Raw genomic sequence first — 22706 nt, forward strand, 5'->3', positions numbered from 1 at the left:
ACATATTCCTGGGATCCTTTTCATGGCCTTTTCCTTCCCTCTGCCTTCAGGGACTCTGCCCCACCTTTGAGTGGCATGTCCTATAAGTCATTCAGGATGTTCACAGAGATCATTCCTTCTGATGGGTGGGGGAAGGGGCTTGACCTCAGGGTCAGCAGGATCCAGCCTCAGACTCCACTGGGCCTCAGGGAGTCAGAAGAGCAGCTGTTCCTCCATCCAGGGCCCTGAGTGTCCTCCCAGGCTGCACAAGGCTGGGCTGCTCCCAAAGACCCACACAGAGGCTGCTGTGGTCAAACCCCCTTTGATGGCAGGCACCCCAGAAGCCCACTCATTCAGTCTTCAGCAACCAGGTGAACTCTGTCATCAGGAAAGCAGGCAGAGACCTGTGGTGATAAGCCAGGCAGGGAAGACAGCTCTGCCTTCTGGGATGTGCCACCTGGGAGTGGGAAAGCTGCCAGGCCTCAAGGCGGCACAGCTTCTCCCTCTGTAGACCATTTCTGGGCTGAAGTTAGGAATCTGTGGGGTCCAAGTTGCTGTCCCCGAGCATTGTTGGGAGGAGGCTGGTGCCCAGGATCTCTCCGCCCCAGCTCCCTGCAAGGAGAGGGCGGCTGACGGGGCTTGGGTCAGACAACGGTTCCAGTTCCATTCCAGAAAGACCAGGGTGAGGAGGCCACCTAGTACAACATGGTCCCGTCTCTACAGCTGGGGTCATTTCCCAGGCCCAGGGTACAGGGAGGGCAGATTCCCTTCTTCCGCCAATATTCCTCGACCAACCTCCTTCAGACCCTAGGTTCTATAACTAGACAAATTTTTCTGGGTGGAGGCCCCTCCCCAGACAGGCACCCGTGGTCCTGGCTTTGATGATTCTGCAGATAATAAAGAGGGCCTTGTGGCTGGGGATGAGGGCACGAGGGGCTGCATTAAAACTTCAGGCTGTGCTTCTGTGGGGACCCTCCCCAAGAACTGTGTTCCCAGCAGGGCTCTCCTGGAAAGCCTTGTCAGGTTATGCATATCTTGGGACTTCTAGAGTGTGGGAGCACCTCAAGTATGTGCGCTCTCAAGGAGGAGGCCAGGGAAGAAGCCCAGTCCCTCTGTATCCAGAGGGCTGACCTTCTCGTCTCCCTTCTACACACATCCAGGCTCCACCTACACATTAGTTTATCCTAGACTTGGAGCTTAGCCATGAAAGGCAGTACTATTTAGTAGTAGAGAATTCCATGGCATGGTGTCCACAGTCTGGGGTCTTTCCCCATCCTGCATCCTTAGTTAGGCTCTCTGGGCCTCAGTCTCTTCATCCGTAAAGTGGGCACAGTAAGGCCAGCCTCTGGTGGTCATGAGCATGCTAGGGGGTACTTTGAGAGGTAATGCAATATTGCGGCAGTAATCAGGGCACAATGTCCTCTGGCTTGCTTGTTTTAAAGGCAGACTTTCCACTGGTGGGTGTGGAGTCAAGCCCCTGGAACACAGTGTGGGGAAAAGACTGCAAACAGGCCTGGTGGCCTTCCTCATACTGAGAAGAGTAGGGCACGGGGAGGGGCTGTGGGCCAGGGCAGCTGCCTGCTGGGCTGGGGTTCTGTGAGGCTAACTCCCAAGGGATGCACCCTGCCCTGCCCTCCCTTTGTCCCCTTAACCTCCCTGTGTTTCCCCACTGACGCTAGGCATGCATTGACTTGTGACCCTCTTGCTGTTCACAGAATGCAGGCATTCATACTAAAGGACAGCAGGGTGATGATTAGCTCTCAGAAACCTCCAGCCATCAGGAGGGGTGGGGGCTAGGCTGTCTCCAGGGGCAGCCACAAAGCCACAGCCTGATCTGTGACCCTGAGCTCTTCCTCACCAAGGAGGACACGTGTCCTGGAGAAGTTGGCCCAAAAGTGGTAGAGAGGGGACAAGACACTGCGTGTTCACAGAATGAATACTTAAGGTGATGTCTAAATGCCCAGCCTCTGCCTGGTCTCCCAGGAAACCACAAGGGGTGACCAGAACAATGACCCCCAAAGATATCAGATCCTGGCTTAGTCTGTTCAGGCTACTCTACAAAAATACCACAGACTGTGTGTCTTATAAACAACAGACATTTATTTCTCACAGATCTGGAGGCTGGAAGTCCAAGATCAAGTTGCCAGCTAGCTGGCATTGTGGTGAAGGCCCTCCTCCTGAGTGAGAGCTGCCATTTCTTAGCATTTCTGAGTGGGATCACTGCCTTATAAAATAGGCTCCAGAGAGTTCCCTTACCCCTTCCCTCCTGATCCCACTCAGAATGCCAGCACCATGACTGAAGTATCTGCCAAAGGCCCTACCTCCTAATACCATCACCTTTGAGGTTAGGATTTTGATATAGGAAATCTGGGGGGGAAGGTCACACACATTCAGACCATAGCAGGTCTTAATCTGGAACTATTAATGTCATCCCAAAAGGAAAAGAGATCTTTGCAAATGTGGTTAAAGATTTTGAGATGATGATATTATCTTGGTGGGCCCCAAATGCTGTTACAAGTGACCTCCTAAGAGGGAATCAGGGAGATTTGACACAAAGAGAAGAGAAGCCTTTGGAAAATGGAGCAGGGAGAGATTTGAATACGCTGGCAATGAAACTTGGAATGATGCAGCCACAGGCCAGAGAGTGCCAGCTGCCACTAGAAGCTAGAAGAAAGGAATGGATTCTCCCCCAGAAGCTTCCTGAGGAGCAAGACCATGCTCACACCTTGTTTGGGTCCCAGTGATGTGGATTTTGGAGCTCTAGCCTCACAATCTGTGCTAGAATAAATGTCTGTTGTTTTAAGTCACCAAGTTTGTGGCAGTTTGTTACAGCAACCACAGGAACCTAATACACAACATTAGGCAGATCTTGCTCACAAGAAGTTGCAATAGAACCACTGCTTAGAGCACCAGCTCCCGTGGTTTCCAGCTTAGGGATCTGTCTTCCCAAGCTCCAGGGAGTGGCACTACACTCAGATCTGTCCTGCTCCCTGGATCTTTTTCAAGAGTCATTCTTCCCAGTGGGATGTGAGTTCTTGGAGGTCCAAGGCCATGAGCTACTCATCCCTGCATGCGCAAAGCTCAGCACAGCATTTGGTACAGAAGAATGGATAAAAAGAATTTTGAATTATCAGCACAGGTAAGCAGCTAATGCAAAGTGAGTTAGTAAATGAAGAGAAAAGGATCTGCCACATGGCTGGCAGATGTCTTAGAGCATAATCTTATGTTAGTGTTTGTCTTGCATTTGATAGGCCTCTTCCAACATGTTCCTTGCTTTCCCAATAAGTGTTCCAAGCTCCTGAAGGCAGTGTCCCTCACAGCAGAGACCTGCGTGGGGCTTAGCACTCAGCATGTTCTCAGTGAAGATCCACTGATTGGCTGGTGATTGACTGAATACCTTGATCAAGCTGTACCTGCATGCACATCCCTTTGTCTACCAGTACATTTCATCTAATCCAATTTGAACTGGTTCTCTTTCACCTGCCAATGAAACCCAGGTCAAATACAGAATGCAGTGCACAGTCTCAGAGCTGGAGGGAAATGAGAACTAGGCACTGATGCCTGTCCAGGTGGAGAACAAATATTTGCCTGGCAAGGACATCTACTCATTGGCCTCAGGTGTACAGGACAGTGAGCCCTACTCTAAAATGTAGAGTACCAGAGTCTATAACTTCAGCTTCTGTAACTCCGAGGAATGTCCAGGAAGCTTCATTTTTAATTAGCTTCTGACACAAGGGTCTGATTCCAAGGCTACCTATGGGAGACAATGACAAAGACCCCTGAAGTAGAACTAAATGAAGCTTTTCAGTTTTCCATGGACCCGTGACTGAAGTTGAAAGTTTGCTCTATGCTTAAGCACAGGCATGATTTTTAAAATGCAGGAGTGATAAATGATACAAAATTATCTGGCTCCATTTGGGGAGGAGCCCAGCTGGACATCAGTCAAGATCCATTTGCATATGCCAATGCTCCATAGCAAAAGCAATTGCTCAGGAGGAAGCATGAAAATGCAGTGCAGAGAAAATTGCCAGAAGACTTGAATGAACACGGGGTAAACACACTGAGAAGTTTTGGTGTAAACATGTCTTTTTTAAGAGTTGGTGATTATTTCTAAAAATTATGGATTTTCATTTGCTTTGGGAGAAGCAGCTATCACTTTGAAAGACAAACTTTGAACCAGAAAAGACTGTATTTTAAGCTGGGTGTTCTTGTTTTTAGGATGGGGCAGGGGACCCTCTGGCAGCGTGGCACTGCAGGATTCTGGCCTGTGTATCCATCTTCTGCAAAGAGACCACCCGCACATTGCCACTTCTTTCGGGAGAGTTAACGTCCGCCTTGATAGACTCTGGGCACTCTGCAAGCCCTCAACATTCCTGTACAAGCTGATGGGGTGGATGGCCGAAGTCATGATGGTGAACAAGGGGAAAGCACAAAACCAGGAGCCAGAAGGCTATTGGAGCTGCAGGAGGGCTTCTTCCCCTCTGGTGCTCAACACTGCCCTCTGTTACGTGGAGGAATGGGACTCCAGAGGTGTGGGTACTCAGTAATAGGAGTAGCTGCCAGGGTTTGAGGTAGCACATGGACAGCCCATTAAATAAAAGTAGACACCAAGTTGAGAAATGCGCCCATGCTTTCATTCTCTTTCTGACCCTCTGATTACATCAAAGACTCAGTTTAGTGCCAGCATGTCTTTAACATCTTTCTCCCATTTTGTTCGTCTTTTTCAACAAAATGTTATGAGACCTAAGGCACAGAGCTCTAGGCAAGCAGAAGTATTTAGCCAGCTTTTAATGTCTTGTTTTCATTTAATTCAAGGCAGGTGATCATGGTTTTACATCTATGGTAGTGGTGTTAAAGTTCCTTTCAAATACATGTGTGTGAGTACAAAGAATGGGATCATTGCAACTGATGCACTGGGGAAATACAAGTGTGGATGTGAGGTGGAGAGGGGCACCATCACATGCTTGATGTTGGGGAAACCAGTGTCACCCTATTCCACCAAACTTTCCAGCTCATCTTTCTGTAAGACCAGTCACTGTTCTCAATAGGCCACATCGTATCCCTGGTTCCCACTTAGGGGCTAGACCTGCAGTGGCCAGGGGCCACAGAGCACCAGGACTGCCTTTCTTTTCCTGCTGACACCTCTAACCTACAGCCACAGAACACACCCTTTCTCTCTCATTCATGCCACTGATGTCTACACCCTCTTGGATTCCCTTGACACTAATATTTCCAACAAAAAACATATATTTGGGTGTGTGGACTGCATTAGAACCCAGTAAGTTTTTCTGCCTGCCTGTTTACATTAAAAATACTCATTACAATTCAAATTACTTTCAAATTATGCTCATCTGGATTGCTGTGCTTCATAAAGACTCCCATGCCTGTCTCTTTCTGAGGTTATAAGTTAAAATATTTTTATTATGATAGAAACTGCTTTAAAGACTCCTCAGACATTTACTAAACTGTGTATAAGAGAGCTTCATGCTGAATAATCCCTCTCTCAGAGAGAAATTGAGAATGAGAAGTCAAGAAACTAACATTGCTTCGAGCATTAACATGAGGTTTTTTTTTTTTTTTTAAATAATTATTTTTTATTGAAGGGTAGTTGACACACAGTATTACATTACATGAGTTTCAAGTGTACAACACAGTGGTAGAACATTTATATACATAATTCTAGGTTCCAGCTATCACCCTACCAGGCTGTTACAATATCTTGACTATATTCCTTATGCTATACATTACATCCCGGTTACTAATTTATTTTACCATTGGAAGTCTGTCCTTTTTTTTTTTTTTTTTTTTTTTTTTTTGTGAGGGCATCTCTCATATTTATTGATCAAATGGTTGTTAACGACAATAAAATTCTGTATAGGGGAGTCAATGCTCAATGCACAATCATTAATCCACCCCAAGCCTAATTTTTGTCAGTCTCCAATCTTCTGAGGCATAACAAACAAGTTTTTACATGTGGAACAAATTCTTACATAATGAATAAGTTACATAGTGAACAGTACAAGGCAGTCATCACAGAAACTTTCGGTTTTGCTCATGCATTATGAACTCTAAACAGTCAGTTCAAATATGAATACTCATTTGGTTTTTATACTTGATTTATATGTGGATACCACTTTTCTCTCTTTATTATTATTATTTTTAATAAAATGCTGAAATGGTAGGTAGATACAAGATAAAGGTAGAAAACATAGTTTAGTGTTGTAAGAGAGCACATGTAGATGATCAGGTGTGTGCCTGTAGACTATGTGTTAATCCAAGCTAGACCAGGGCAATAAAACATCCACGTATGCAGAACATTTCTCTCACAACGGGGGGGTGAGGTTCTAAGCCTCACCTCTGTTGATCCCCAATTTCTCACCTGATGGCCCCCCTGCGACTGTGCCTGTCTTAGGTTGTTCCTCCCTTGAGGAATCTTACCCGTCTCTGGCTAACCAGTCATCTTCCGGGGCCATACAGGGAAATGTGAAGTTGGTAAGTGAGAGAGAAGCCTTATTGTTTGAAAAAGTTAGCTTTTTACTTCTTTGCATATTTATGCCCTGTGGCTTCTATGCCCAGCATTTGTCTTGAGGTATCTTTACCACTTGGAAGAATTATGATACTCGGTAAATTTGATATGAGGCACGAATTCTATTTAAGGGTTGTAATTAGGAAGGAAGAAGAAAAGCTATAGAAGTAGCAGGCGGAAGAAAACATGGGAAGATTGATTATTTCTTTGACATATCTTCTTGTAGAGTAACTTCAGCATGTACAGGTTTTAAGCTACTACTTAAATTGCACACACACATTAACATAATAGGAGTATAGTTACATAACCAAAGCATATCTGTAATTACCAGCCATCTGCAGTGAAACCAAGAAAACCAGTTAGGCACCTTAGGCATTTGTGAATGATTTGTGAAATCTATGATATGGTGGATATTGTCCAACTGAACTTGAACAGTCTGAGAGAAATCAGACAAATTAAAACAACCCATTCCTGGGGATTGTTCACATGCCATATGTTCTTTTAACAGTAAATAGTTTGTAGTTGTAAGACTTTGGAGCGCTACAATTTGCACTTCTCCAAATTCTTGGTTGAGTTCCAACAGTATAGATCCAGTCCAATTTTGTTGTTTTACTGTATGCACAGGCCAGCTTAGATATCTCCTTCCTCATTCCCATGGCAAGTCCAGGAACTGGTGGGATGAGTGCATCTACAGCTGTAGCAGTGCGTGGATCTTTGTTGGGGTTTTTTGATGATCATCTTCTGGCATGAGTCTTCCAGAGAGTGCAGATGTTGGAAGTTCTTTTTCATATCATATCTTAGTTCATTTTCGGGGTAGCCCAATTAGGCTTTGATCCTCTGTATAAACACAAACAGACCCTTTGCCTACACTTTTATATGCCCTTTATACCCTTCTGTAGAACTCGTTGGAGGTTACCACACAGAAACTGCCCTTTTTTTTTTTTTTTTTTCTATCACTAATCTACACTTACATGATGAATATTATGTTTACTAGGCTCTCCCCTATAAACCCCTTTACAGTCACTGTCCATCAGCATAGCAAAATGTTGTAGAATCACTACTTGCCTTCTCTGTGTTGTACCGCCCTCCCTTTTCTCCTACCCCCCCATGCATGTTAATCTTAATACCCCCCTACTTCTCCCCCCCTTATCCCTCCCTACCCACCCATCCTACCCAGTCCCTTTCCCTTTGGTACCTGTTAGTCCATTCTTGAGTTCTGTGATTCTGCTGCTGTTTTGTTCCTTCAGTTTTTCCTTTGTTCTTATATTCCACAGATAAGTGAAATCATTTGGTATTTCTCTTTCTCCGCTTGGCTTGTTTCACTGAGCATAATACCCTCCAGCTCCATCCATGTTGCTGCAAATGATTGGATTTGCCCTTTTCTTATGGCTGAGTAGTATTCCATTGTGTATATGTACCACATCTTCTTTATCCATTCATCTATTGATGGACATTTAGGTTGCTTCCAATTCTTGGCTATTGTAAATAGTGCTGCAATAAACATAGGGGTGCATCTGTCTTTCTCAAACTTGATTGCTGCGTTCTTAGGGTAAATTCCTAGGAGTGGAATTCCTGGGTCAAATGGTAAGTCTGTTTTGAGCATTTTGATGTACCTCCATACTGCTTTCCACAATGGTTGAACTAACTTACATTCCCACCAGCAGTGTAGGAGGGTTCCCCTTTCTCCACAGCCTCGCCAACATTTGTTGTTGTTTGTCTTTTGGATGGCAGCCATCCTTACTGGTGTGAGGTGATACCTCATTGTAGTTTTAATTTGCATTTCTCTGATAATTAGCGATGTGGAGCATCTTTTCATGTGTCTGTTGGCCATCTGTATTTCTTTTTTGGAGAACTGTCTCTTCAGTTCCTCTGCCCATTTTTTAATTGGGTTATTTGTTTTTTGTTTGTTGAGGCGTGAGAGCTCCTTATATATTCTGGACGTCAAGCCTTTATCGGATGTGTCATTTTCAAATATATTCTCCCATACTGTAGGGATCCTTCTTGTTCTATTGATGGTGTCTTTTGCTGTACAGAAGCTTTTCAGCTTAATATAGTCCCACTTACTCATTTTTGCTGTTGTTTTCCTTGCCCGGGGAGATATGTTCAAGAAGAGGTCACTCATGTTTATGTCTAAGAAGTTTGTGCCTATGTTTTCTTCCAAGAGTTTAATGGTTTCATGGCTTACATTCAGGTCTTTGATCCATTTTGAGTTTACTTTTGTATATGGGGTTAGACAATGGTCCAGTTTCATTCTCCTACATGTAGCTGTCCAGTTTTGCCAGCACCACCTGTTGAAGAGACTGTCATTTTGCCATTGTATGTCCATAGCTTAACATGAGGTTTTGGGTATCTGTTCTAGTGATACAGTGAGTGCCAGCACGCACACTTCAATCATGAGTTAGCTTCATCCATCATTGGCAGCATGGAGGGAATTACTCGAGCTGCTTGCCCTCAACAAGAAAGCTTGCATTTTCTAACCTTCATCAGTGAATAAAATGCCCAGAAAAATACATTTTAGCTAATATGAGAGGGCACCCAGAGTTTTTAGCAAGGTAGTGAGTCTCAAGTCACCACAGGAAGATTCTAATTAGAGGCTTGATTGCCACCTGCCATTGTAGAAGAAGTTTAATCACAGGATGTGTGGTCCCCATCCCCTTCTAGCTGTGGGACTGTACACTGCATCCCTGTTTTGACACAAATTTTTGTGGCAAGTGAAAGACACCCAGCCGACACTGGATTAGGTAAAATGTATTGCTGAACAAAGGGGCTACACATCTTGGTACAGGTGCTCAAGTGCCATCATCAGGAGGCCATCCCTACCCTCTTCTCTGCATTCCCAGTGGCTCCACTGTACAGAAAGAAGAAAAGATGGCCTCTTGCTCTTCCAGGCTAACATCCTACCACTCTCATGGATGAGCAGCAGAAAGACTCTTTCCTAATTGTCCAACAAAAGTCTTGAGATTTTCCTAAGAAAATAATCAGAAAGATTCACAAAAACCTATGTATAAGTTTGTTCATTTGTATGTACTTTCTACTGTAAAATAATTGAAACACCTTTAATGCCCAGTGATGGAGGACTGGTTAAATAAATAGTAGTTTATCCAAATTGTGGAATACTATGCACCCAGTAAAAAGGATATTTTTCTGAAAACAATGATACAAAAATATTCTTAACATATTGTTAAGCAAGATGTGAAAATGAATAAATAATAAGGTCATGATTTTGTTATGAAATATTTATTAATGAAAAGGTGGTTGCAAATGTGCCAGTATATTTCTGTGAGTGGAGAGACTACAGATGGAATTATTTTTTAAAATTTGTTTTATGTTTTTGATTATGAATATGTATTGCTTTATATATTTAGAAAAAAAGTTGTCTTGCCTGAGGGTTTCAGCCCCAGACAACTTCACTATGGATTCAGTGAGATGGAGAAATGACAATGGAATGTTCTTGAGGTAAAAGAATTTCATACCTAGCTTTATTCTCCTGGCAATAGGTGGGCCATTAGAATCACATCTGCATCCAACAGTCTGCAGGTCTGTAATCCTGCCCCATCTCTGCCTCCACCCAGAGCACTGGGCTGAACTCTTTATAAAGTGACTCAGTCAATAATAGCTTATTGTCTAAGGGTATGGAAGCAGTAGCCTAGCTCTAGGCCAATTACATCATCAAGTAGTTTAGGCTCAGGTGAGGATCCTGACAATAGGAACTTCCATTTTCTCCATACTCCACCCCTCCAGGATTCTTGCTTCACAATCTACATGCCCTCAATCTTCTGTGACGGTCCCTGTGAGAGAAAGCTGGAGCATTGTAACCAGATTCCACAGTAGCAACAGAGGATAACAACATGCAGATAATAACAAAAATTATGATACAACAAAATTTTGATACAGGTAACAAAAATAATAATCCTCAAGGCCTGAGGAGGTCATTCCAGCTATATTCAAGCTGGTTCTGCTCAGATGAGTTCATGACTTGCACTTTCCAGGAGAGACCAGTAGCAGTACTGACAGGGAGCTCCATGCACCCCAGTGAGTAGCTGTTTTTTGTTAGTGTGTGTGCCCAATCCAAAAAGACGTTAGAGGAGATTAACCTTAAGGGTGATAAGACACATGTTTTAATGACACCAACATAAGCAAATCTTGTCCATCAGGTAGGATGCATGCAAGTGAGTGGTCCTGTGATAGGACTGTGGCTGGAAGGGGGTCCAGTTCAGGTGTAGTATACCATACCTTTACCCCTATCCCTGTAGGGGTTACTGAGGGGTCTACATATAGTGCTACTGGAGGTGCGTGCACTGGCCATGCATTTCCCGGTAAGATGCTCCTACATTCTGGCCATTTAGGATATACTACCATGATCTTTGGGGGCCACTCTTTTGTTACTTCAGGAATACACAGGAGGCCAGATTCCAGGCCTTGTCCCCAAGGTGCCAGGAAGGCCAACCATCACTGGCCCATGTGTCCAAATGTCTAAGGCCACATCCACTCAAAGAAGTCTTCAGGGTTTAGTGCAGTTGGTGCTGGTAGCAATATATTATTCTGGTGGCCAAACCTCAACTTCAGCCTCTCCCAAGTCTGCTAACTGTACAGGTAACCTCACTTATGGGCTCCCCTAAGTGAGGGGCAAAAATGGCTAGTAGGGGCCCAAAGAAGGGTGTGGGAGCCATTTGAAGCACCATGTTTCTCATTCCTGCAGTAAAAGGCTCCTCATAATTCTCTGGACTATTGATGTCATTTTTCATGCCCAACTCCCATAGCACCTGTTGGAGCTCAGCGTACATCTGCCATCTAGCAGGGAAGGATGGTACATCACCCTGATTGGGCCACACAGTGAAAAGTGAGGCTATAAGCCAATAGAGGAGGGAGTAATTTTTTGAGGTCTGATGTGAATTTTATAATTGCTGCCTGAAAGCAGGATGAACTGTCAGGGAGGCCAGCTCTCCCATCTCTGTTGCAGACAGAACTATTCCATTGCCCCCTACATCCCAAAGATACAAAAGCCAAGCTGATATTGACTTTGAGGGCTTCTGCCAAAACTGGGAGCCCAAATCCACCAGCTCAGACTGAGCATAGGGGTGGAACATAGAGTGTTCCATGACCTGGGGAAGGGGCTACACCTCTCCCAGAGGAACCATCTGTTGCTGCATCTTTGTTTTCTTTACAACAACTGGGTGGGCTTTCAATAAAAGAGGAGTCAGTGCCTCCAACACCACCCCTTTGTCCTTCCCCAGCTCCTCTATTTCTGGGGCTGATGGCACCTTTCTCTCCACTCCCCCAAGTGACTCCTCCATTACACCCTTTACCTTTGCTAGGGTGCCTCACAGCAATGCTAGCTCAGTCTTCAACAGCTCTCTTACCTTCACCTCAATACCTTGCAGCTGGCATTCTTGTGCTGCCTCTTCCTGTGCTTCTCACGGGAGTATGTCCTTCTCCTCCTTGGCCTTTGCCTCTTCCACAGCACCTTGTAGCACCACTTTCTCATTCTGCAAATGATCTTTTACCTTCTCCACAGCACCTCTCAGCTCATGTTCTCTCACTGTCTCTTCTTGTGCTTTTTGCAGGGATATGTCCTCCCTTAAGGCCTTTACCTCTTCCACAGTGCCTTGCAGAAATGCCATTTCATTTTTTAACATATCTTTTACTTCCTCCACAGCACCTTGCAGCTTGCATTCTTGTGCTGACTCCTCTCATATCAATGCCATTTCATTCTTCAGTGAATCCACAGCACTTCACAGCTCGCGTTCTCATGCTGCCATTTCTCATGCCTCTCAAAGGAGCACATTCATCTCATCTGTAGACTTTTTTAATACTGTGAGAAACAGCCAACCCTCAGTTCCCATGTCATGGACACTCTGCTTCTCAAAGAACTTCCTTATTATGCCAAAGGCCATGTCTACTGCCTCAGGTGTCACCTCCACCTGCCTCCAGTCCTGGGGTGGGGCCCAGCTCTCTAGGATGCCAGCCACCTCAGACCACATGCTCACTGGGGACACTCTAATGTCTCCTCATTCTCAGCGGCAGTCCGCTGAAGTACCCCTCCCTTAAGGGCAGTCTGCTCCAGCCTGTCTACAATGAAACCTGCCAACTATGCCAGTTGTCTTCTGAGAATTTCAGCCCTGGCCAAGTTCACTATGGATTCAGTGAGGCCAAGAAATAACAGCAGAACATTCTTGGAGTAAAAGGGTTTATACCCAGCTTTATTCTACTGTCAGTAGGTGGGGTATTTGAATCATGTCTGCATCCAATAGTCTGCAGGTCTGTAACCCTCCTCCATCCCTGCCTCCACCCAGAGCACTGGGCAGAGCTCTTTATGCAGTGACTCAGGCAATAATAGCTTATTGCCTGTGGGTGTGGAAACAGTAGCCTAGCAGTAGGCCAATTACATCACCAAGTAGTTTAGGATCAGGTGAGGTTTCTGATAGGAATCTACATTTTCTCTACAAAAGGAAACAGGTATTGTTTAGAAATCTGGATAGGTATATAGTGGTTGACAAGAAGACTTCCAATCTGGGACAGCAGGAAGATCCATAGAAACTGCTCTTTCTCTGATCCACAGGGTGGCAGGAATCTGCTCGCCTATCTGATGATGCAACATGAGAGCTGGTGTGATGAGCCAGATAAGGACCTGCAGTTGAGCTCTGGTCCAGTCCTCAGGTGTTCTGGCTACTAGCTCTTGACTCAGCCTTGCAGAATACTTATACTCACACAGAAGAGACAGCATTGGAGGCCATGATCAGAGTTAAATATTCCAAATATTTAATGAGGTTTACATGCACACACACACACATATGCTATAGTATTAAACCAAGCTGTATGTTGGATACAGTTTTATGGCACAGATACTTCAGAAGCTCACAGGCCTCCTTGGTGTCTATCCATTTTACACTGGGGCTTCCCAGTAAAAGTTGCATCACCTCTTCTGATATGAATGAAACTCTTCTTGCCAACCCATGGAGGCATCAGTGTGATGGACAGCGCACGGTACCCAACTGCAGCCAGAATCCTGGGGCCAGGAGCAAACTCCTTGGTTGCAAAGCCACCAGGTAATAGCCTCAGGCTCTTTCCTGTCCCCGAGGAGACAGAACTTAGCAATTATGAGACAACCCCAACACCACACCTTCCAAAACGGGCTTTCTCCTGTCTGAATTACTGGCTCTGGCTTTTTATTGTTGTTTCTATTCTGGATAATTCCTGAGCTGTACCCCCCTGCATTTTTTGTTTTTGAGGTCTTTTGGAAATGGCTCCTAGGAGGATTTGAGTTGAACCGTATATTTGAGGAAGGGCAAAATTTGGTAGGAATGATGGAGAGAGAACTGTGGGACAAATGCATGTCCTTATTCACTGTGAATGCACCACATACATATTGGACACTCAGAGAACAGTGCTGAGCAAGGGCCACAGGGCTGTCCTTGTGAGCAGCAGAGGGTAACAGAGAGTCAAATCTTCGTGAGCATGTATGAGATCAACTGAGTGCCATCCAGTAGAAAAAAATAATGTTTGCTATTTAAAAACAACAAATACCCCGAAATAATGAATGAATGAATGAATGAAACACAATGCATATGACCATAAAACTCATAGCAGAGTGGTCTGACTCAGTCTAGGGGCAGGGAAGTTATCCTAAAGAAAGTGCCATTCAAGCTGAGATCTGAACAGGATGAGCGGGAACTAGCCCTGCTTGGGCCCAGAAATTCCAGAAAGCAGGAGGACAAAGGCAGGTGCAAGAGATAAAATGGAGAGGGTCCAATGCTTGAAGGTACTTTATGTCTGGTCAGGATTACCCTGGTCACTGCCCAAGGAATAGCAAGAAATGATGTTTTAGCCACTTCCAGCCTCCTCAATGTCCCTGCCATGAGTCCTGTTCTTCACCCTGACTCAACAGTCCAGTTGAGCTGTCAGCTCCTAGTGGCCACATTAAGAGGTCACTGGCCTGAGAGCTCTGTGGCCCCACAGGGGGCCGTCCTCTTGCCACAGCCATGGGCACAGTAGATAGAGATGGGGGTAGTTAGCTGAGGAAACCAGGTCTCTGCCTTCTGTAGTTCAGGCTGCCTCATGCACACAGAGGAAGGCTTGGAGGGCGGCTGAGAGCTCTGAAGGACAGCTCCCAGTCCAATGTGGCACACCGAGGGCCTGGGAGGAAGGGTGTGGCAACAGTGAGAGCTGCCATGGTGGCTGGCCTCAGGAAGTCACGCAGCCCCTCCCCATATCTACAGGCAGGCACTGGACATGCCTGGGAATCTTGGAGGGGTTTCTGCCCTGAAAGCCTGAGGGTCCCCGCAGGAGGCCTCTGAGCCAGAAAGTCAACCTAAATCCCGCAGTCATCTCCATGCATTTCCTCCTGCTCTGCCTGAGGCCAGGATGGGTATATGTGATGATTTTCACTACTGCAAGGGCAATATCAAACAGACAACAAAAGTATCAAACTGGGTTAGGCTTGGAGTCAATGTGAGGGTGAAGTGTAGGTCCAGCCAGGGGCTTGAACTAAGTCATGAAAATTAATTCATAGCCTGACAGGACATGGGCAAATATTCTAGTGTCCATCAGCAATCCTAGGATCATACCCTCCTCTCAGCAGCCATGGCAGAAAGCTTCTCATCCCTGGAGATTCAGGCACAAGTCCTGCACTCTCAGTGGCCCCGAGCTGCCGGGGAGCCTGGCCCAGTGTTAACTGATTCAGGCTAGGTCAGAGGTTCTCCTGGGGGCCAGAAGAGTGAGAGGGGAAGGCGATGTCTAATCCCAGCCAAACATCACAGATTGAGAATATGGTAGAACTGTTTTCCTCTAAGGAAAACCAAGGCATTGTCAGCGAAAGGAGGAGGAAAAAGAGCTGGGCCATCAAACCGACAACCGTTGACCTCCAATAAGGAAGGACGCCCACTTGTAGACTCCCTGGTCCTTCCCACCTCCCCTTGCCCTCTGCTTCAGCCCCAGACAGACAGCCTCCCATGAGAAGTACGTGTGGATGTGGAGAAGGGAGCATGGCACCCCATTTACACACTTTTTATAATGTGCTTAGGAAAATCTGCCTGTGAAGACCAAGCTGAGTTTCCCATCCTCCATGTTCAAGTTTGCTGTTAAAACAGCTCCGTCTACTGCTCGGCACAGTGCTGGCTGCTCTGAAAGTGTGGGCCTTTTTTGTGACTTCATCCTTCCAGACTTGCCATCATGAACATCAGAGGTTCGGATCTCAGGTGAGAAGCAGTTTGGGGCTTTGCCCTGTGCTTTTCTTCCGGACTCTGCAAAGCATGGTCTGCTGAAAATTTTTCACAAAACAGTTATTTCTCTCTTTTGGCCAAAAATTGAATTATATGTCTGCCTTTGCCTTCTTAAAGAAATATTTATGATCTATCTATTAATAATGTATTTGAGGATGACTGTACTAGTACATACTATATATGCACAAAATCGGATATATTAAATTATGTAAACATACAAAGCCTGACAATCCTATTCCACAGACCCATTTTTAGGTCTATACATTCAGGGCACATGTTTCTTTCTTAGAAATAAATGTGCACCATTGTCCCAAATAATTCATTATTGTAGGTATTTGGATTTCTTAAAGCTTTTTTTCCCATGTGCACACACAGAAAATGAAATGCTTTTCTTAATTTCTAAAATATCACTTATGGATTTTAAATACATCAGCAATTGTGTGCTGTTTTCACTTCTCTGTTCTGCTTTTCTCTATGGCCCCTCCAGAGGAGAGAACTGGATCAGGTGTTATCGAATAAGGTAGCTGGCTGGCCAGGGAAAGTCACTTTGGAGAAGTTGGGGTCACACTGACATGCTCCCAGTAAACTTTTCGGTCTTCTTTTCCCCATTTCTTTACCACTAGCACTGTTTTCCAGGAAGGCAAACTGCCTGTCCCCCACTCTGCCTCTGGCCTAAAGGCCTGGCCATTTTGTACCATATGACTAATTCAGACTAACTGTCATGGATCAAATAGCAGCAAAATATTTCCAGTTGCCAGTCTCCTGTTTTCCAATTGTCCCTCTGTTATCTGTCTAAGTAAACATTTGTTCTGCTTATCGTCTCTGAGCAAAGACATGAATCACTTGACTAGGAGAAACCACAGCGGCAGCTGTTTGTTGCCTATTAGGGACCAACATTTGGGAACAGGGCCTATTAAACGGGACTCCAAAGCTAAGTTTGCTTTTTGTTTGTCCTCATCCTAGAAAAGGAAGTGCAGGGCACCCCAGTGGGCTAGTGGCCAGGGCTGGCCTACCATTTTGTATTAGGACACCGGAACAACCAGAAGCCTCCTACTGAGAAATCTTTCCTCCTCCTGGCTTGCCAAGGAGCCTGAAACACAAACCTTAGGCAGAAGATGTCCTTGGGCAGAAGATGCTGTCTCCAGAAGGTTCCTGGGAACCTTGAGGTGTGTTGCCTGAGTGTGGCTACACATGAACCAGTTTGCTCTCATTAAAAGCACCTGGCAGAGTCCCTTGTTAGGCTGAGTATTCTAGGGAAGAATGGGAGGAAACCTTAAATTGATGGGAGCCCAGGGTATAGGGACTTGTCTTTTTTTTGGGGGGGTGCAATAACTAGCATAGAAAACATTTTCTAATATGCTCTGTGCTGGACATTTCTATATGCTTCCTATAGAAGACTGAATCCTCAAAACTCAACCTGCCGGCAGAAAAGGCAACATAATCAAAGAAGACAACAGACAAAGAAATAAAAGTTTCAGTAGTGAGAAGTCTTTGAGTCTGGTAGATGATCCAAGCTGGGCTTTAAGGTAGGCAAGGTTGATCTAGGTGGGGAGGAGAGAGGGAGGCCAATGTTCAGGTGGAGGAAACATCTTCTTCAGGGGTGGGTAAGATGAGGATGCTGGGGAGTAATTCTAGGGGACAGGTTTGGAACTGAGAAGAGTTGGAGATGCAGAATCTGAGCAAGTCCCAAACCCCTCCCAGGGCTCTAGGAATAAACCAAACACAACCTCTCCTGGGAGAAGGGCAAGTGTGAATAAACTGAGAGTTCCTGTGGCCAGGATTCTCACCTGGCCGTGGTTGACTAGCTCACTGCACACCTGTGGGCAATACATGGCTGTTGACTCTATAAAAAGAGCTCTGCCCAGTACTCTGGGTGTGACACTGTGGCAGGGCTGCAAGGCTGCAGGAGACCAGAGCAGAGGCTGGAGTGGTGGCAGCACCGAGGACAGAGGCCTGGAGGATGGCTGGGCGGGACGACTGTGCAGAGAGGCCCAGAGGATGGCTGTGTGGGATGGCTGTGCGGGACGGCTGTGCAGAGAAGCCCAGAGGACAGCTGTGCGGACAGAGAGGCCCAGAGGCAGAGACCAGCTTGCTGCGTGCAGACTCGCTCTGAGTGAATGGGGTTCTAGTGACTGACCTGCCACCTGGAAATAAAGTTGGGTATAACCCTTTCACCCCAAGAACATTTTACTGTCATTTTCTTTGGTCACATTGAATCCATAGTGAACTTGCCCGGAGCTGAAACCCATTGGCAAGACAGCAAGGAACTTATCAGATGATTCTCTGAGCACCAAGTCCCATTTGGTCTTTTAAAGACCAATCCCTAACAGGGATGTAATACCACAAGAGCTCAGTAAGTGCAGATTCGTGAGGATGGGAATGAATTAAAGAGAGCCTCCATCATCACAATTTAAAGATTTTGCTCTAGAAAAGATAGTGAAGGAAATGAAAAGACAAGTTATAGTTTAGGAGAAATATTTACAAATCACCTGTTTAATACAACACAGGACTTGGATATTTAATATATAAAGAACTCTCAAAACTCAACAGTAAGAAAACAAACTCAGTTAAAAAATGGGCAAAATACTTCAACAGATATTTTATCAAAGGATATAAGGATGGTAAATTAGCACATGAAAAATGTTCAACAAAGTTAACCAGTAGGGCAACACAACTTAAAACCATGATAAAATACTACCATATAACTATTAAAATGGCTAACATTAAAAAAAAATTACTGACTTCAACAAATTCTGGCAACGTGTAGCAACAGAAATTCTTATACATTGCTGGTGAGAATGAAAAATGGCATAGTCACTCTAGAAAAGGGTATGATAGCTTCCTGTAAGCTAAACATACACTTACATATGACCCAGCAGTCTACTCTTGGGTGCTTCCAAGCGAAATTAGTATCTATCTTTGCCCAAAAACCTGTACACAAATGTTTGTAGCAGCATTATTCAGTTGCCTGAACTGAAAACAACCCAAATGTGCTTCAAAGGAAGAATGGATAAACACACTGTGGTACCTCCACACAATGGAGCACTGCTCTGGAACAAAGGGAAACAAATACTGACACGTGCAACAATTTGGACAAATCTAAAGGCATTGTGTCAAGTGAAGAAGCCAGTCTCAAAAGGTTACATACCATATGATTCCATTTCTTTGACATTCTGAAAGAGACACATATATTGATGAAGAACAAATCAATGGCTCCTAGGGGTTAGGAGTAGAGGGAAGATGTGTCTCTAAGGGAAAACATGAGCAAGTTTTGGTGGGTGCACAGTGATGGAACTCTTTCATATCCTGATTGCAGTGGTGGTTACATGAATCTATCTATGTGTTAAAATCCATAGAATTTATACCATTAAGAAAAGGTAGCTTCTTGACCTGCCTCTGCTCCATGAGCCAGACAGGAGAAGGAGCTGGGGGCTTGTATTTAGCAGCAGACTTTTCCCCTAAATCCTTTTGGTTTGGTTTACGTTCACATAACCCTTAGCTTGGTCATCCTCCCATCTTCCAAAAGGATGAAGGAGGAAGTCACAGGGTCATGAGTGGAGACCTAGGGGCTTAACTGCTTCCCATAGGGACTTTGCCTATGGGAAGTCCTTGTGTGGTGTCTCCTGAACTTGCTTTTGGGCTACACCTAGCAGATTGGCTGCTGCCTGCTGCAGACATGGAGCAGGACAAGGTCTCCAGGCTCTCTGTCCTCATTCTCATCCTTTGCAATATTAGGTTAAGGCTGGGTGCTCATTTTTTAGAAAATGGAGTTTCTGTTTTTGCTTGGTATACTTCTTTCATTCGTTTGCTGTTATTTTTGTTGGTACTGTCTGTTTGTTTGTTTGGAGGATGATTTACTAAGAGGAAAAAGTAGCAGAAACTTCTTTGTCCTGCCAGCTTAACCCAGACATCACAGAAACTTCTTTGTCCTGCCAGCTTAACCCAGACATCATAACCACATTAATAGAAAGCAACTGGGGAGGGTGCATCAAGAAAAAGAGGGATTAAACCAAGAAAAGACATAAGCTCCAGGAAGCAGGGGATTCAATGACTGAAAGAGGTGAAGGAAAGCCCAAGGTTGGTGATGAAGGAATGGCCCAAATGCTAACTGTTAGTCACCAAGTAAGGAACAGACCGGACCATCAGAGGACTGCAGAGGAGATGCTTCCAAGAGCAAGAAGGGACTTTGCAATGGGTGATCTGATATGTTGGACCTAATGAGAAATTCCACTGATGGGCTATATAGGTATGGACTGCTTAATCATATCTACAAAGAAAATCAAGCAAATTGGCTTCAGGAAAGACAAAATGAGAAAGAGAAATAGCCAGACAGCCCTATTGTGCTAGTGATTCAACAGTGAGCAATATTTATATAATGAGCAATGAATATTAATTCATCAAAAACTTGTGATATAACTATGATGAAAGAATGGGGGACAAGGAGAGTAGAGTAAGAAGCTTGAAGTCATACCACATGCAAACACAGAGACCTGGGACTAGAGCCAAGTCTTTAGATGCCTGCTCCATGATGCTCATCCATGGGGGCCCCCAGAGCAGCACCATCCATTAGGGTATTTTAGGGTGTGTGTGGCGGGTGGGGGTGGGGGGAACTGCAGTGTCAGCAACAAGAAAACCAGAGGCCTAAGTGTCTGTCTTTCCCAACAAGGGAGAAACTACTTTGAAGTATTTCCACCACCCTCTGGGGATCCAGTGTGACAAGCAATGCCTTCCTTTACTCGCTAGACTCAGTGTCCTTGGTCATAAACTAGGAGCAAGGAGCCTGCTCTGCTCCCGAGCCTGCTGAGAGCAGACGGAACCCTGCTGAACTTGTCATGCCTAACTGGCAACCGTGATGATAAAGGCCACATCTGAATTTCGGCAGACACTCGGAAGCCTCAGTCAGGATCCTCAGCTCGGAAATATGATGGGATCCTGTCCTCAAAGGGCTCTGGAGCAAGCTAGACAAAGCTGCTGTTCTCATCAAGCATCCGAGTCTGGGAGAATTGATCACCTAAAGCCCAGACAACAGGTGGGGCTCCTCGCCTGGAGAAGGGGCACAGGGAGAAGAAATCCAGAACAACATCCACACATGGGTCTCAGGTCTCCCCTCTCTTCAGAATTTCAGAGGCATGTTAGGTTAGAGAGAGTGAGAAGTTACAGAACTCCCAACCTGTGACAGCCAAAGTCATGTGTTTAGGAACTTCTTTTTCCCCCTTCTAAGGAGAATCAACATGGTTTGTCTCATCTTTGTTTGCGTCCTGGCCTCTGTAAGCCCTTGACTATGATGTTCACCTGCCAGAACTACTTTAGCCTCTCTGACTCCTCTCTAGAAAAGGGCTTAGATGGAAAAGTCATGTGTCCAGGGGCCAGCAGGCCAGCACTCAGACTGAAAGCTCACCTCCTCTTCTCAGCCACCTTCTATTGTTCCAGAATTACGCAACAGAGTCTTGTCTCCTCAATGTGATTGTAAACTTGTTGAGAGCAGGACTTGCATTGCTCAGGGTAAGTTAAGCTGTGTAACAAATAGACCCAACATGCAAAGGCTCAACACAGTAGATGTTTATTGCTTGCTCACCTGGTAGGCTTTGGTGGGTGTGTGCATCCATGTGGTCATTCTGGGACCCAGGTTCCCTCCATTTTGTGGCTGCACTGTGCCCTCATTCCTCACCTTTATCCACACTCAGCCGATGGAAGGATAGGATGAAGAGCAGGGAGAAGTGTTCCCAGGGTACTTTTTGTGGGCTGGGCCTGGGGGTAGGACACGTCACCTCTGCTCATTTTCTGTGACACAGCTTAGTTAAATGGCCACATCAGATTGTAGTGAGAATGACAGATCTAGTTTACTGTGTCCTTAAGAAGGGTATGACTTTGGTAGATCAGCTTTTCTGCTCACCAGGCTTCTTTCTTCCTCCAGAGCCTAGCACACAGAAGGCCCTTCAGAAGACGCTCTATGAGGACTTGGTGAAGTTGCCTGTATGTGGCCAGCCTCACTGGTTGGCTCAGCGTTGAGCTTGACCTAGAAGCCCCTCACACCTGTACTTGTTAAGCCTCTGAGATGAGGCCAGCTCTGCAGCAGCTATTCCTGCATCAGGAATCAGATCAAAGGTTGGTCTCTACATCCACATAAACCTCATCCTGGACTCTGCCCACAGAGGTCATAGCTGTGCACATTCCACAGTGCTGGGCAGATGGGTATCAAGCACCCACTGAAGTATCACTATGTGGGAAACCTCATATATCTGGTTCATCTGTCCTGGAATAGCTCTGATTGTGGGTCATGGGGTTGGGTATCATAGAAGGTGACAATGGCCTTGAAGAGCATTTCCAGTAGAGCAGCAGAGACAAAAGCCAGAATAGAGGAGCTTAAGGTAAGAGGGCTGGAAATGAACTTTTCCAATTAATTGGGAATTTCCAGTAAATAAGGCCAAAGATGGTTGAGTGTATCACAACTCACACACACACACACACACACACACAGGCATGCAATGCACTAACTGGGCCAGGTACACCCTTCTCTGGAAGCCCTGATTTCTATTGCTGCTGTGTCATTACCCCTGCCAGCCCCCAGCCTTTCCCTGGAGAAGCAGCTTGCTCATGATTCAGTGTCAGGACACGGCTACAGGTAGTGCTGTGGCATGGAAAGGGCACTGGAATGGAAACCAGAAGTCCCTTTTAGATGCTCCACCTTCCAAATAGATCCTGGCTTTTCACCCCACTGCCATGGCCACCACCCCGGCCCAAGCCACCACGCAGACCTGCCTGGACAATTATCACTGCTTACCCACTGGCCTCGTGATCTTGCCCCTGCCACCCCCCGCCACCCCAAACCCCCCACCACTGGGTTAATCCCTTGCCCAGCTGCTTTCATGACCTTTTAAAAATGTAAATCTGTTCCTGTCACTCTCCTCATTTGAACCTTCCATTGGCTTTCTGTATCTCTATTCCTTCATCCTCCTTCAATTCTTTGCAGCAATTCATTCTAC

This window comes from Manis pentadactyla, chromosome 15 (assembly GCF_030020395.1).
Source record: "Manis pentadactyla isolate mManPen7 chromosome 15, mManPen7.hap1, whole genome shotgun sequence".
Taxonomy (NCBI): domain Eukaryota; kingdom Metazoa; phylum Chordata; class Mammalia; order Pholidota; family Manidae; genus Manis; species Manis pentadactyla.